We start from the raw sequence: 17,703 nt of genomic DNA, 5'->3' as shown, positions 1-17,703 counted from the left end.
AGTGTCTGTTGTGATATTGCCTTTTTCATCCCGTATGCTAGTAATCTGAGTTCTCTCTCTTCTTCTCTTCGTTAGCATGGCTAAGGGTCTGTCGATTTTATTTATTTTTTCAAAGAACCAGCTTTTGGTTTTGTCAATTTTTTCAATTGTTTCTTTTGTTTCGATTTCATTAATTTCAGCTCTGATTTTAATTATTTCTTGCCTTCTACTTCTTTTGCTGTTGTTTTGCTCTTCTTTTTCTAGGATTTTGAGATGAAGTATGAGATCATTTATTTGTTGGTTTTTTCTTTTGTTAAGGAATGAACTCCAAGCAATGAATTTTCCTCTTAGAACTGCTTTCAATGTGTCCCATAGATTCCGATATATTGTGTCTGTGTTTTCATTTAACTCTAAGAAGTTTTTAATTTCCTCCTTGATGTCTTCTAAAACCCATTGATCATTCAGTAACCTATTGTTCATTCTCCAAGTGATGCATGATTTTTCCTTCCTTCTTTTATCGTTGATTTTCAGTTTCATTCCATTATGATCAGATAAGATGCATGGTATTATCTCTACTCCTATATATTGTCTAAGAGTTGCCCTATGACATAATATATGATCTATTTTTGAGAAGGATCCATGTGCTGCTGAGAAAAAAGTGTAACTGCTTGATGTTGGGTGGTATATTCTATATATGTCAATTAAGTCTAGGTTGTTAATTGTGTTATTGAGTTCTATAGTTTCCTTATTCAACTTTTGTTTGGAAGATCTGTCCAGTGGTGAGAGAGGTGTGTTGAAATCTCCCATGATTATTGTATGGTGGTCTATTAGACTCTTGAACTTAAGAAGAGTTTGCTTGATGAACATAGCAGCACCGTTGTTTGGGGCATATATATTTATGATTGTTATGTCTTGTTGGTGTATGGTTCCCTTGAGCAGTATGTAGTGTCCCTCTTTATCCCTTTTGATTAACTTTGGCTTGAAATCTATTTTATTAGATATGAGTATGGACACTCCTGCTTGTTTCCGCAGTCCATATGAGTGGTATGATTTTTCCCAACCTTTCACCTTCAGTCTATGTATATCTTTTCCTATCAAATGCGTCTCCTGTAGGCAGCATATTGTTGGGTCTTGTTTTGTGATCCATTCAACTAGCCTGAGTCTCTTAATTGGTGAGTTTAAGCCATTAACATTTAGGGTTATTATTGAGATATGGTTTGTACTTCCAGCCATATTTGTTTATTAATGTTACTAAACCTGATTTGTTTTCCTCTTTGATTATTTTTCCCCCTTTACTGTCCTACCTCCCACTGTTGGTTTTCATTGTTATTTTCCATTTCCTCTTCCTGTAATGTTTTGCCAAGGATTTTTTGAAGAGATGGTTTTCTAGCTGCAAATTCTTTTAACTTTTGTTCATCATGGAAGGTTTTAATTTCATCTTCCATCCTGAAGTTTAATTTCGCCAGATACACGATTCTTGGTTGGAACCCATTTTCTTTCAGTGTTTGAAATATGTTATTCCAGGATCTTCTAGCTTTCAGAGTCTGTGTTGAAAGATCAGCTATTATCCTGATTGGTTTACCCCTAGATGTAATCTGCTTCCTTTCTCTTGTAGCTTTTAAAATTCTCTCCTTATTCTGTATGTTGGGCATCTTCATTATAATGTGTCTAGGTGTGGATCTCTTATGATTTTGCACATCCGGCGTCCTGTAGGCTTTTAGGATTTGGGATTCTGTCTCATTCTTCAAGTTTGGGAAGTTTTCTCGTATTATTTCATTGAATAGATTGTTTATTCCTTTGGTTTGGAGCTCTGTGCCTTCCTGTATCCCAATGACTCTTAAGTTTGGTCTTTTAATGTTATCCCATATTTCTTGGATGTTCTGCTCATGGTTTCTTAGCAGTCTTGCTGAGCTGTCTATGTTCTTTTCAAGTTGAAATACTTTGTCTTCATTGTCTGATGTTCTATCTTCTAAGTGATCTACTCTGCTGGTAGTATTCTCAATTGAGTTTTTAAGTTGGTTTATTGTTTCCTGCATTTCTAGGATTTCTATTTGTTTGTTTTTTATTACCTCCATCTCCCTGTGTAATTGATCTTTTGCTTCTTGGATTTGTTTATGTAATTCCTTGTCAAAGTGATCTTTCATTGTCTGATTTTGCTGTCTCATGTCTTCCTTGAGACTCCAGATCATCTGAAGCATGTATATCCTGAATTCTTTATCTGACATTCCATCTGTTGCAGCTATTACGTCTTCTAGAGTTGAGTTGACCTGCATTGCTTGTGGTCCTTTCTTTCCTTGTCTTTTCATACTGCTCACGTTTCTTTCTGCTTGGTGAAACTGTTGTGTTTTTGAAATTTTCCCTCTATTTATTTATATTGCTCTTGTATAGTTGAAAAATCTCCCTTGCAGGGCAGGTAGTGGCTGTGATCCTCCTCCAATTGGGGTGATCTTTCTACCACACTGGCGGGCTGCTAGGTCTGCTCTGCCGGTCGGTCGCAGGTCCGCCTACCCTGCAGGCGCGTGGGGCAGCTGTGTCACTCCGCAGGTTGCTGGGCCTGACCTTGCAGGTACTGGGGGAAGGGTCGGGCCTGCCCCTCAGCAGGCCGCTGGACCTGTTTTGCTGGTGGGTCGCAGGTCCGCCTACCCTGCAGGCGCGTGGGCCAGCTCTGTCACTCCGCAGGTTGCTGGGCCTGACCTGCTGGTGGGTCGCAGGTCCGCCTACCTTGCAGGTGCGGGGGGAGGGGGCGGCTCCGCCCCTCAGCAGGCCACTGGGCCTGATCTGCCGGTGGTCACATTTCCACCTACCTTGCAGGCACTGGGGGAGGGTGCGGGCCTGCCCCTCAGTAGGCCGCTGGACCTGTTCTGCTGGTGGGTTGCAAGTCCGCCTACCCTGCAGGCGCGTGGGGCAACTCTGTCACTCCACAGGTTGCTGGGCCTGACCTGCTGGTGGGTCACAGTTCCGCCTACCTTCCAGGCACGGGGGGAGGGGGCGGGCCTGCCCCTCAGCAGGCCGCTGGACCTTTTCTGCTGGTGGGTCGCAGGTCCGCCTACCCTGCAGGCGTGTGGGGCAGCCTTATTTATTATTTTTAATGAAAAAATTTTCCTTTTTAAAAAATATCTTATTTTTTTAAGTTTTAAGTGGACACAATCTCTTTATTTTATATTTATGTCGTACTGAGAATCAAACCCAGTGCATGTGCATGCTAGGCGAGCACTCTACCACTGAGCCACAACCCCAGCCCTTCACCTTTTATTTAAGAACCATTAATGAAATCCACCAACAGCAGAATACTTCATCATCTGGATCTTTCTCTTGTACATTTTTGTTGTTGTTGTTATTTAACGTACATACTATTCCCAAGTCATATAAGTCTAGTGTTACAATTTTCTATACACGTCATTCTCTTTCAAAGTTATGGGTCCTTATATGTGCCTCACAAGCTCTAAACAGAATTCTATTTTAACCCTGGTCATATTAAATATTATAGTCTTTCAGCGATAAATCCCTGTACCTCTTATCCTTACCTTCATCAACATTTAGAACCCCTTAAGAACACTTGAAAACAATACTTGTCAAACTTTAAGTGATAAACCTTAAGTGATGCATCATCAGTTTCATGAATATTATTTTCTACTGTGCTACTGTAGATACTGTTTTTAAAATATTTTAATTTTTTAAAAATGTTTATTTTTTAGTTGTAATTGTACACAATACCTTTATTTATTTATTTTTATGTGGTGCTGAGGATCAAACCCAGTGCCTTGCACGTGAGTGCTCTATCACTGAGCCACAATCCCAGCCCCTAAAATATTTTAATTTTTAATAATTTGTGTTCTACCACCAGATGAATGACATGCCTATTACATAAAGATATTGTTTAGAGAATGCTTTTCCTTTTTTGCCCTTTTCCCTTAGAACTAATTCTCACATAGACAATGAAGTGAATCTCTAGAAAGTAAAATAAAGTCTCCTTTCTTCTCTACATTTGGAAATTTTATTTTTTCTGGAGCATTGTAGCAACAGAATATAAGCAGATACAAAGCATTTATTCATTTATTCATGTTGTCTAACTGGAAGTGATGTATGCACACATAGAAGCATGTTAAGCATATGCCTGCCTCTGTGTGTGTGTGTGTGTGTGTGTGTGTGTGTGTGTGTGTATATATATATATATATATACAAAAAAGTATGCAATTAATGTTTATATATACCAGCAGAATGATAAACTTCAGTTTTTGTTATTTTTTTTTTACTTTTTATGTATAGGTAGAAAGTTTGTTACAATAAACCCTATGTGTTTGCTGCCCATTCTTTAGAATTATCAATTTACAGCTAATCACGTTGCATCCATACCCATGAAATACACAATACCCAACTTCATTCATTTCAAAATAAATCTCAGATACATTTCACTTATAAATCTGATCATCTCTATTGCATATTAAAATTTGACAAGCACCATTTTCTAGTGTTCTCAAGACAAAAAACTTCACTAATTTTCAAATGCAGAGGCAATTTAATAAAAGATGTTTTGATTTCATTTTGTTTTATTTTCTAGAACTCTTAATCACTTCAGAGTTTATAAGAAAATATTTTTGAGGCTGAGTATTTTTGATCTTTTTAATAAAAAAGATGTTTTATTTGTTCTTTTTAGCTTAATATAGACATCTTAGTGGTGTGTAGTCTGCCTGGCTGACAATAAATTAAGGAGCTTTGTACAAGAAGCTGGTGCTAGTATTGAAAAAAAAAATTGAATTTAAATTTAATTCATCTTTGTGTGACTGATTCATTTTAAGCCTTCTTTTTCTTTTTTATTCATCAAAACCTCCAAGACATCAATAAAAAAAAAATCTGCCTGAGTAGAGATGTCAATGTCCTCAATGTACAGAGAAACCATACTTTTTGTAGGATCATTTTTAAAACTATAAACACAGATTTAATTAACATTTCAATTCTTCTACCCATAAAAGCCACACAGTCTTCACTATCCAGACCCAAACCTTAAAAAAAATGTCCAAGATGACAGCCTAGAAAATGAACAAAATTTGTATCCATTTATTTTAAGACGTTATTTTTAACAAAAGCTCTGAACTCAAAGATATTCAAATTAAGAGCTTCAAGTAAAGGTTATTTCTCCATTTATCTCCATAAGAACAATAACAGCAATGAGTGACAGAGTCAACTTCATTTTTAATTTGCTTTAAAATCTCTGGAATTGAATTGGGCGTATGTGACAGGAACCAGCTACCCACGGGATAAGGTACATGACAATGCTCAAACAACTTATAAACCTCAGTATCTTCCTCTGTAATATACGAATAACCACCCACTTTCCAGTTTGTAATGTTGTAGAGGCAAGGCACCAAAGATAGCAGGAAACAGTTTTATTTGGCTGTAGCCAGGTTCAGAGGGCACAGCTTTTGCTGTAATCAATTAATCCCCTGAACCCCGAGTTCAGGGAGTTTCAGAGTTTTATACCCAGTGTGTAAGGGGAGGTGCTCAGAAGTTCACAGTCTGCAGAAGTTCACATAAAAGCAGCTTTTTCTTTCACTGTTCTGGGCATGTTAACCCTTCAAGGACAACACCTGAGAAGGGGAGAGCTTCTTCTCCCCTTTCTTTCCTCCCCCTGCCAGCTGTTACCATGGGCCCATTTGTAACTTATCTTAAAAATGTAGATATCTCTGTGAAGCCCCAGCTCAAGGCCAGAGGCCTTCTTTGCCCATTTCTACAAAGTACTATACTGGATATGTTTGTGAAAAACTAATAAGGGAGTGTCCAGCACCTGGGGTGATGGTATCTTCCCGGCCAGTGGCCAAGTAAAACAGGGCGACATGAAAATACGAAGTTTATCTACATTGAACTCTTTCTCAGAGACTCTTTTGCTGACAGTCTTAAAATCAGCCATGGTGAAGAGGGCTTTTCTGTGGAGAAAGGGGGTGCCACTTCAGTAAAAACCAAAGAATGGATGATATTGTGCTTTTCAAAATTATAAAACCTTAAGTAAAATGTGAACTTTTATTTACTATTAGGCAAGTGAGAGTACACAACAACTAAAAGAAATTAGAGGATAATAAACACTGTTGCTCTGTATTGCTCCCCAAATAAAAACTACAGGAGATTTTCTTCAGTGACAATGAAAATATTAAGACTGTTAAAGCCAGTTTTGCTGACAGTGCTCATCCAAATATTAGACATTGTGTTGGTATTATATAACTAAGTTAACACATTTTTGTCCTTTAGTTGTGGCTTTTTTTAATCATTAATAATTACCTCTGATGTTATCCCTCATGCAACCATCCTTTTTCCCAACTTAGTTCAATTAGTTATACCATTACTTAAGACATTACTGCTGTATGTGGAATTCAAGGTCTCCCAAGTGTTCAGGTGGCTGCGGGGCCTAGTGAGATATTTTAAGTCTTGCGGGTGGTGTGTGCTGTGCTCAAAGGGGATAGTGACACCCTAGCTTCTCCCTCATCCTTTCTTGTCTTGTGGCTACGAGGTGAGGGGCTTTCTTTCATCCAATCTGCCATGATGATCTGCTTCTGTGCAGGGCCTAAGCAACAGGCCAATCAATCACGAAGTGAAACCTCCAAAACTGTGAGCTAGAGTAAATCATTTCTCTTTATAAGTTGACTTACCTCAGGAATTGGTTACAGTGTTGGAAAGCTGACTAACACATTAAGGATTCAGGTTCACCAAACTATCATTTTTGGCACCATATCCTTTAAAGTTTTGAATGTGAGAACTCTGATAATTATATTTCAGGTCTCTGGTTTCTCATTAGCTCTCCTCTTTAATTTTCAGAAGCAAACATAATTAGGCTTTAATTACGAGTGTATTCAGCCCATCTTAAATCAAAGTGGGTCAATGGAAAGTAGAGAGATAAAGAATGAGAAATTTAACATACTGTGCTTATTTCCATGCCTTCATGTTTTCTATCCCCGGATTGTTTGTTATACAAGTTATCAGCAGTTTTCTTAGGTGGAGTCATGGCTTCTCATAAACTAAGCGATGATAAATTGCCATGTAACAAGTTTAAGAATGTCGGTTCTGAAATGAAACAGAACTTTATTTCTGCACTATATTACTTGCTTGTGGAATGGTATGGCACTAAGGAGATTATTTCATTTTTCTGAACCTCAAATTTCTTATCTATAAACAAATTTCTTATCTATTATATTATAATTGGACCATTGTGAGAATTAAATAGGGTTGCTTGAAAAGTATACACTAAGGTTCCTATTAGCAGAACATAATGTATTTAACAACAATAATGTTTTCTGAAAGTGTACTATGTGCCAGCCACCTTCTTTAATGCTAAATGTATTTTTAACAATTTTGAACAAGTCAGATGCATAGAACTAAGAAATGGTGATGTCCAAGAATATGTCCATAGAAAAATGGGCTAAATAAAAAAATGTTAATGCTAAATTGAATATATGTAGCTTTCTGATTTTGAACTACTACTTATGATATTATCTAAGATGGTATATATTTTTATGTAATTCCTAAAGCATCCTGATAATTCTGTCGATTGGCTTATTCTTACTACAGGCCACTAAGGAATGAAATCCTATAAAGTCAAGAACCTTCTATATTTCATTCACCATTATATACTGCCTATCCCCAGCATTGGATTCCTGGATCATGGTATAATTCCATGTATCATGAATGAGTGCATTAGAGGATGAATAAATACTTGCTCATCCCAAATACATGCAAGATACTTTCATGTATATTTTGAGGCAATTAAAGATAAACTGGTCATGAACCTTATCCTCAAAAGAATAAGGAGAAAGGATATTTATAATGAGACAATGAAATATATTCAACAATGACAGATTTCAGAGAGGGGGGAATATTATTTCCATCAGGAAAAAGAGAAAATTAAACTGAAGTTTCTACTTGTTTTTTATAAACTTTTTTTAAAAATTTTAATGTAAGTCACAAACATGCCACTGACCAGCTTAGTAAACCCACATGTGTGTTTTATCTGGGTGTTCTAAATATGTGAGGGCAAATGTCTATTCGTGCAGCCAGTACTCTCCATCTCATCCCAGGTGCTCTCTCAGTACATCACAGCCATGCCATCAAGACCCTTGTGATGGTTTAACTTCTCTTTTGACCCTGAAGGCATGATGGACAACCTTCAGTGTCTACATAAGAAAACTTGGCAGTGGCTGGCAAGGATAATGACATGGCCGCAAGCCCATGGGAAACAGAGTTGAGACAGAGTGATGCCCAAGATGGGGACTAAAGAAATACCAGAGGGGTGACAGAAGGGTGAGGGAGACCCCTGTCAGCAAGTCATGGTGAGATCCAACGTTGGATGATTTTCCATTCGATCACGACTCACAGAAGGTGAACCAAGGAACTCAGGTTCCAGAAGGCTGAAAACCTACCAAAGGGGCAGCTTAGCCCACCCTGGGAGCCACCTGTGCACCTCTATTTACAAGAATTGGCTATAAATTCAGTTCATCCCCACACAGGAAAATATGCTTCTGTATATTCTTCTATTCTCAAAGAATAAAAATATATAATTGTAAAAGCTTATGTCAGAAAAGACACTAACATGTTTCTAGTAGCTCTTATGCTCAAGGGTGGGGGAAAAGTCTGAAAAAACCCTAATTATATTAATAATGGATGTGCACTTACAATCACAGGTGCAATCATGTTCAGAAAGCTCTCTGTCATACTATTCTCTCTCTAAATTCCTGACTTTCTGTAGTAATCACTTGCCCTCTTTATTTTCCTTCTTAACATTCAAACACAACTGTAAGTAACCTGTAAGAGACAAATGGCATGTAGGACTGGTTCCCTCTTCCTCATCCCTGGATGTGTCACTGGGCACTGGCCTTGGGTCCATCTGCTGCTGCATTTTTTGGCCTAAAGAGCTCTTGTAACCCTAGCCCTCCCTGCACCCACGTGGCAGGCCCGAAGTGCCAGAGGATTAAAATTCCCCTCCTCACTGGAAGCAGCTTTCAACCAAAGACTGATGGGGTCTGGTGCATAAGTATGACAGCCCTCTTATCCCTCAGTATGGATGTGCTTGTGATTAGGCATGTGGGGAATTAACAGGGAGCCATGTGAGGTATGTGTTCCACCATGGCTCTCATGGTACCATCAGAACCATCAGGCAACAGCTGCCCTCTGCAGTTAGCTTCCTGATAACACCCCCAAAGACTGTTTTTCCTTTCCTGTCCCATGGCTCTGTTTCTCTTGCAGTATTTGCTGGTTTCAATATCCAAATAAACTACTTAACCCCAAGTATTTGTCACAGGCTCTAGCTCTGAGAGAACTCCAACTAACAGAGTGATGTCAAATTTCCACGCTTGTCCAAGATGTGAAAGTCTTTCTTTGATAGATTTATTCCATGTGATCTTGTTAATATTTATCCAATGATCCTTGTTAGAATTACCAACTCGTTAGTGCTAACGCATTTAGCACATGTCGTTCAGCTGGGCTGGCACACCCCACTCCTCTCCTCAGTAACGGATGCCGCACAATGAAGACCATGGGGGAAGTGTTCTTCAAGCCACTCCCTCGACCTTAACCCACCTTTGATTCCCACTGAAATTAAAACCCCACTGACTACTTCCATATGCACAGCTTTGTACCTTTGCGGCAGGACTCAACTCCAAAAGAAAATGGGAGTGAAAAAGAATCTTCTCTCCTCCAAAGTAAATGGGTCTGAAAAAAAAACAACAAGTTGGATAAAGTACTGCTCATTTTATATTGATGTTCCCTTTTCCAAGTGTGATCCTATAGAAAGAAAAGACTCCTCAATTCCTTTTTTTTTTTTTTTAAAGAGTATTCACTTTTACCACAGCTGGACACAAAAATCATAAGCAAGCTCTCAGCAGTGATAAAGGCTCTGGGAAGCATGGGGCCTCAGCATGACAGCCCGGTGAGCTCTTAGAATCATAAACAGACAATGGGAAGGTCTGCCATTTGAGAGCGTGACACAGTGCCAGCCAAGAGAGCTCAGCAGAAAATAGCTGAGGATTCTCTGATCTCCAGGAGATCGTTTGTTTTATAGAGCCTTCAAAAGTCATCTTCCAAAGCTCAGGTGTTTTTCTTTTCCTCCAGTCTACAGGTGAGAAAACACTTAAACTGTGAAAACAGTAACCTTGGCAGCACAAGTGTAATAATTATTTTTTATTTGTTTAGGAACCCGTGATTAAAGTCACCAGGCAGAACAGGAGTTTCATTTGTTTACGATATGTGTTGCTATGATTTTCTTTCCCTAGGCAAGCTCTCCAGCGTCTTCTCTTCTGAAGTCTAGGTCATCCATTTATGGCATCTACTCCACAGACCCATCAGTCATGTTTTTATTTTCACTACATTCTTTTCCCCTCTCCACTTGTCTTGCTTTTCTCTCTACCGCATCATCTGTCATTTGATTATATGGCATTAGTTAGCATCTGTGTTGATTTTCCTATCTAGTGGTGCAAGGCTGACAACTCCTGTGCCCTCAATATTCTCTGCATTCAATCTTCAGTCATATCTTCTTCGAGTTCATTCTTCCTTGACATGTTTCTGCCCACAAACGCCAAGGTGGACAAGTGAAGGCTGGATCCTTGGTACAGTGTGATTCAAGCACATTCAGCATATTCCTGAACTTTGTTAGCCATGCACATTCTCAGACCCCCTCAGATCAGAGCTGCTAAATCAGAACCTGTATTTAATAAGAGGTCTCATTACTAATAGGTTTATGAAATCATCTCAAGGTAACAAAGATGCTAATGTGCCAGACAGAATTCAAAACTTTAACATGTTTCCTAAGGGTGTTCATTAGTGGATCAGGGTCAAGTGGTGGAGCACAGGAATGACCAGGTCCTCACAGGGAAATGCAAAGCTCGAGACCATTCTAGAAGGACATTCTGGGTATTCCAAAGTACAAATTTCCAATTTGTACTCTTATTTTATTCTTACAACACAGGATCTTCCAGGAGTATTTTATTATAGATTATTTCTTTTTTCGCACCCTCAGTTTTGCTTTGGGGGGGGGGGTGCTTTTATTTGCTTATACAGACCCTCAGATGTTTGCTATCTTAAAAAAAAAAGAAAGAAAAAGAAAAAGAAATGATTTATATTTATCTCTGCTTTACCTTGCTTTTAAAAAAAAATCTCAAAAAAGCATATTCTGCATATTTCACAGCAAAAGAAGACAGATAAAGGAATCTGAATGAATCTCAAAATCATGCTCAAGTGCAAAAAGCCAGACACAAAAGGGTATGTAATGTATGATTCCATTTATAAGAAATTCTAGAAAAAGACTAATGTGTAGTGAAAGAAAGCATATCAGTGGTTGCCTAGGGCAACAAGTGAGGGGACTGAACTGAGCAGGGTCATAAAAGGTCCTCTGGAGTAAGGATATCTCCATAATGGTTGTGGTGCCATGGGTGTCTGTGTGCATCAAAACTCATTGAAATGCATACTTTAAAATGGGTGTGTAGTATCACCATGGCACTTAGGCCTGGATAAAAGTGATTCAAGAAATATTCACCATGTATTGTCCACCCATGACTATATTATTAACCCCAGAGCAAAGGACTTCTGCCTCACCGTTTTTGTAAAACCATTCTAACGAGAGTCACAAAGTAGTGTCTACTTTCTTCAAACTTTCCCATCTTTTGACTTCTAGGGAATAATGACCTAATTAAATTCTTTCTTATTTGAACAATGCTTCTCTCTCTCTTCCCCTAAGTCTTATTCCTCTATTCTTCTTTGGCTATTTAGAAGCAACTTGTTGGTTCTATTAAAAAATCAATCACCTTGCTCATAAATTTATAATGATTTCTTTCTTAAAGCTTCAATTATTCTCTCTCCTTTGTGATAAGATCCTATTCTCTAGTCACCCATCTCCTAAGCTGTATGCCACAGTTCCACCTCAAAGTTCACACACTGTGGAAACAAACCTCTCGAACCTTAAGTCACCAACTGCCAGCTTCTCTATTTTAAATTAACAAACAATTTCAAAACCAATTTTCCTCCCCATTCACACCAACATCCACAAGTTATACAAGTGCATTATTTGGATTTATTTTCAGATTCATAATTTACTCAGTATTTCCATATCAGGATCTTATCTGCTCCCTTATCAAAAGAACTTGGTCTCCTTCATTCCTCAGACTCAAACCACATCTCCTCAATGCATTCTATCTACTGCCATCAGATCTGTCACATGGTTGTTCCACTCAACAGCTCACTAAGCCCTCAACCTTATCCCGATGCATTCAAGACAGACTTGAACGTTTGAGCCCCTGGCAACCACTTATTGGTCATCTTATTAAATTTTACTTCAAATACAAATCATACGCTTCATCCAATCTCAAAAAGTGACTTTTTCCCAAGGATGGCTTGGATATTTGTTTCACTAGTGAACTTCTTGTTTTATTCTTCTGTTTGAAAAGTACTGCAAACTTATCCTACCGATGTCCTTAATGACTATCAATGCGTAGCTGACACAGCAGGTATCAGCTCCTCCAGGATGACTTTTACTGTTGTGTAAGGGATACATCCCTTTTGTGTTCTCACATGTTTTTGTTGATATCAAGTATTGGCCAATTATATGTACTTTTTCATAGTAATTTCAACGAACATGAGTCTTCTTTTCTCAAACCACATTATCGAATGAAAATACTATTAAGTAATTTTCTGTAACAGAGTGCTAACAGGGACTTCCACATTGTGGATCCTAAATAAAAAATGGAAACCAAATGAAATTTCACCAACCATCTTGCATGATCCTATTAGTTCTCAAATAATGTTTTCGAGATTACTTTTGTTAACTACCTAGACAAAATACCCTCAAGTAAATATATGTGTAACACCAAATAAGTGAATATGTTTTCCTCCTTTCATTATGTATACCAAATATCAACTACCTGAAGGAAGCATTTAGATACTGTCAGAATGGTTTGGGACCACCAAGGCATGAGCCAAAACCCAAAGCAGTAAATTTTTCTAGCAAAAAAAAATCATTAAGTTGATTAAGGGAAAATTTGTATATTTATTTATAGACATGGTATGTGTGCTACTATAACAAAGAATTAAAACTTTTTTTCTATAGGAATCTAGTATCTTACCTTCAGCCAGACCTGAAATCATTGCTTACAGCATACTTTCAGTCTCCATGTTTTCTCAAAAAGAATCAATACTTTGTACAGATTTTTTCCTGATTTCACAATAGAATAAAGATTAAAATGTGAAAAAGAAATCTGGGGGAAACTAAATTATGAATTCATTTGTAAATCTAAAGGAAGGTAAAATTAGAAAAAGAGGAAGAATGACCTTTAATATGACAAGACACTCAGAAACCATAAAAGATTAACAGGAGAAAAATATTACAATATTTAGCATGTCCAAAATACCCCCAAACACGACCAAGATGACAACCAGTAACAAAACATCCAACTCTTATGCTAACAAGAGTTTTCTTAATGTTCAAAGGGCTTTTGCAAAATATAACAGTTAACTCAAAAGAAAAATGAGCAAATGGTGTAGTGTGTTGGCAATTTCTTTAAAAATAGAAAAATTCAAACAAACAGAAGGATACTCTTAAGTCAAAAGCTAAAAATCAAAAGTTTGCAGCTATCCACTTATCAAAGACAATTAACCATTATATAATTTCACAAGATTTTTTTTTACCCAAAAATAAAATCCCATGGTCCTTAGTAGGATCAATGTTTGTAAATTTTGTACATTCATGTGTTATATTTTGTTTCATCAAAAGTGGACAATTTGTTTACAAAAGAGAATTGTTCCCCATTCATGAATAAAACAAAATGTCTCTGTGAGGGATGACTTTAAGGAAGAACATGAATAGTACCTGAGAGGAAGAGAAAGTGCAGAAAAAAGGAGAATAGGAAGAACTACCCTCAGAATCTACTGAGTTAGTGTGAAATGCAAGTCCTGCATAGAAAGAAGGGATGAAAACCTTGACTTTGAAGGGTGTCTCTATGTAGGTGTCCATTAAGTAGCTTATAGTAAAACAGTCCTCAACAAGATCAGCTGAAGAGTTAGTAACCCAACACTCCTGAACTTAATGTTTATCGACTGATGCAATTCAAACACCTTTGAAAAGACTAATACTTCCATCTGAACATGATCATGTTCTTGAGGATAACTCAAGAAGCAGATGATCAAAGAAGTATGAGGAATTACTAGGGAAGACAGGCAATTTGTGAATTCTATAAAAGTAATTTGAACTCGGGCCAGCATTGCATCATAATTTAATTTTCCAAAAATCTTAACAAAGCATCATACAATTTAACTTTAAAAAATCTGAAGAAACCATTTGGAACATGGTTAACATACGTATTTTACATATCAAAAAGAAAAATGAGAAACCCATAGGAAAGAATTTAACAAAACAGAATCTAGCGTTAGATAATAACCCTGTAAATAATCCCACTTACATCAAAGATATTTAAATCAGAATACTAAACTATTTCTAAATATGAAATTGCAAGGAACAGTTGGCAACAGTGTTAACAGTTTGTAGGGAAATACTCTTGCATATTACCCTGGAAAGATATACCCATTCTAGAGGACGACGTACAATATCCTCACAAGTGTGAGAATTTGAAAACGTATGTATTTTTGACAAAAAAAATAAGTGAACAGATATTTATCTACACTGATCGCAAATTCAAACTCATGGATTAGCAAATATATGAAGTTTCTTGAATGCCTATCTAAATGAGAATTATTGCATAAGGTATAAGTTTGTTAAGCTAAAAAGGGAGAAAAATGCTATATGTATATGTAAATGCTATACGTAAATATATGTAAATGCAATGTGTATAAAAATGCTATATATATAACACATATATATATACACACACACACACACATATATACATATTTAAGCTCAAATTCTTTTCATGTATATATATATTACAATATCATTTGGTTAATTATGTATATGGATGCATAAAGAAACCTAGAAGGGAATATACAAAAATGTTAAGAGTAGAGGTGGTTGGGACATAGGATGATGATGGATCATTAGAGGATTTCTGGAATTCAATTTTCTGGAGTTCAAATTCCTTTTATAGTTTAGTTGTGACATCTTGAGCAACTTGCTGTATTTTTAAAAAAATTTATTTTCTGGGGCTTGTTTCTTAACTTACAAATGGGTTTTTTGACAGTTGTTTTATACTCATGAAGTTACTGGAAGAAATTAAATGAAATGATACACGGAGAGTACATGAATCAGTGTTTACCACAAGATAAGTACTCAAGAAATTCTAGACAATGCCATTAAGACTTGCATGAGGATCCTAGCAGACTTCTATTTTCTTCTCATCACATTTCTGTATTCTACTTTTTCAGAATTATAAATAATATTTATCCAGACCCTCCCAACATTACAAATCTGTTTTTTTATTGAGAATATGTAACTTTAAATAGTAAATTACTTGACACTCAAAAAGATGACGACAACTTAACACTTGTTATTTTCAGTATCTGTAAAACTTTTAAGGAGTGATTTTGAGTATATTATTTGAATGATTGTATTTTCCCACTTGTAATCATCTCTTCTGCCCAAAACATTTCTAGTTTTATTACACCTCAGTTTAAGTATATTCCCCATGCCTTTACTTTTTTTCTGAGCAAAAAGTGCTATTAGCATTACTTTCTCTTTGCTAAGAGAAAAAAAGTACAAAGAAAAAGAAAGGCTCCAAATCTTCAACTTTTACTAAACAATACAGGAAGGACAACATATTGAACAAAGAAAAAAATAGCCAAAAAGAGTAAAATTCTGTCCTGACACTAAAACGTTTTCTTCCATATTCATAAATGAGTCTACTACTCTAAGGATACTTTGATTTTATTGCCAGATTGTTTTGTTCAAATCAAAATTGGAGGCAATGCATCTAAATATAACACCAACAAGAAGCACAAGGAAGACTGATCCAAGAAGAAAAACTGAGCATAAACAATTGTCTAGTCCAAAGTGACGCTGCATCAGGAGTTTGGCAGACTTCCGGATTTCCACGCACACCAAGCGAATGCAAAACACCATCAAGCTTGTCCCATCTCAGGCTCTCCAAATGAGAAAGTGGAAATGTTTATTGCCTTTTAATTTCCTCAGTTTACAGAAGAATTTTAATAGCCATTTATAGCAGATCTTATCATTTCTACTTCACTCTCTAAAATTATACTCTTATAAACTAATAAACACTCCCATAGATTAAAAAAATCATTCTATTGTCTCTATCATGAAAATATATTTGAAAGTTGGCAGAATGGTTACAGCTCATGCATGCATTCACAGTGTAAGAATTCATGCATGGGGGTGTATGTTTTTGTAAAGAAATATTACAGCCCTCATTGCCTTCTTGCTGGGAGCCTCCAGAAGTTTTATACACTACCCTTCTTAAAAAAATGAAAATTCCTTTTTTTCTGATATCTTGAAAGGTTTTTTTGCTGGGTCTTCTCCCCCATTTTCTGAAAACTTTAAGGAACTTTTGATATTTTTCCCACTTCAAAGTAGAAAAGCATAAGAGGCCTTGAAATGTTCTATAATCCAGGAACCCAGAGTTTATCATTTTCAGATTGGTTAGAATTCATTCCAATTATTGCTCTAATTTCCTTTCTTCCTAGTTGTCTTTATCCCTCCCTCTCTCTTCTCCCCTGCTTTCCTGTCTCCTCCCTTCTCTCCTTGTCCATGCTTCTGAATTTCTATTTTCTAAGAATCTCCATCATGTCACATTTAATCAGTAAATACTAGATTAAATGTCTGCAGCCTATAATCTGAAGTATAAGGATGTGAGTGAATAACCAGGCAGACCATACAGCATCTTTTCTGGAAATGCTTTTCGGGCTCCTCCTTTACTTCCACAGACCTAATCTCTTCCTTGTCTCCATGGCCTCCATGTAAGTACATGCTTCCATTGCTGCTGACCAAAATGAAGCTAAATTTGTTTGCTTCTGCATCCCTTATTTCCTTCCATCAAACCTAGAATGCCTCCTTATAACCCCAGGTACACGTTAGGCAACATGTGAATCTGTTCAATTGAATAGACGGGTACATTTTGAACACCTATTCATTTTGAAGAGCTCCTCGGTGGTAAATCACCCATCTATATTCAATAGATGAGTAAATGGATAAACTCTCCTTGCTGCTGTCTTAGACACTCAACCAGCCCAATTGCTCCAAGGCATTTCCCCTCCTTTCACAAAAATTAGTGCCAAATCATGTTCTCTGAAGATCATGCACAACACTGAGAGGGAAGGAAGGCTGAGTCTGGTAGCAATCTTAGAGGAGGTTTGGTTCTCATAAATATTACCAACCCATAATACGGGCACTGTTCTTCCACAGTCACATCATTCCTCATTTTCAGTTTCAGGTTCTTAATCCCTTTACCAGCATTTGTCTCTTGCCTGGATGACTAAGTATTGGGCTGGCTTCCTCCTCTGACTCAGTTTCCAAATCATGGTCAAGATTGTTTTTGAGTGTTCTGTTCAGACTCCCATAGACATTTGAGTTTTGCCTATTTCAGGTTTGGGGATATGTATCTCAAAGCTTGTAGCCCTCTGGCCCTTGATGAATTCACTGGCTTTTGGGCTCAGGACAAGATTTTTATCTTCCAGATCCATTTTTTTTTTTCCTGGAGGAGAGTCCAAAGTGCTTCCATATTGGTATAACTAGCTGAGGCTGAAGTGAGGAATACGTATGAAAATATTTTTCTTTTTGAAAAGAAATAGTGT

This window comes from Spermophilus citellus (assembly GCF_964194105.1).
Source record: "Spermophilus citellus genome assembly, chromosome: 3".
NCBI lineage: Eukaryota > Metazoa > Chordata > Mammalia > Rodentia > Sciuridae > Spermophilus > Spermophilus citellus.
This window is presented reverse-complemented; position numbering follows the sequence as displayed.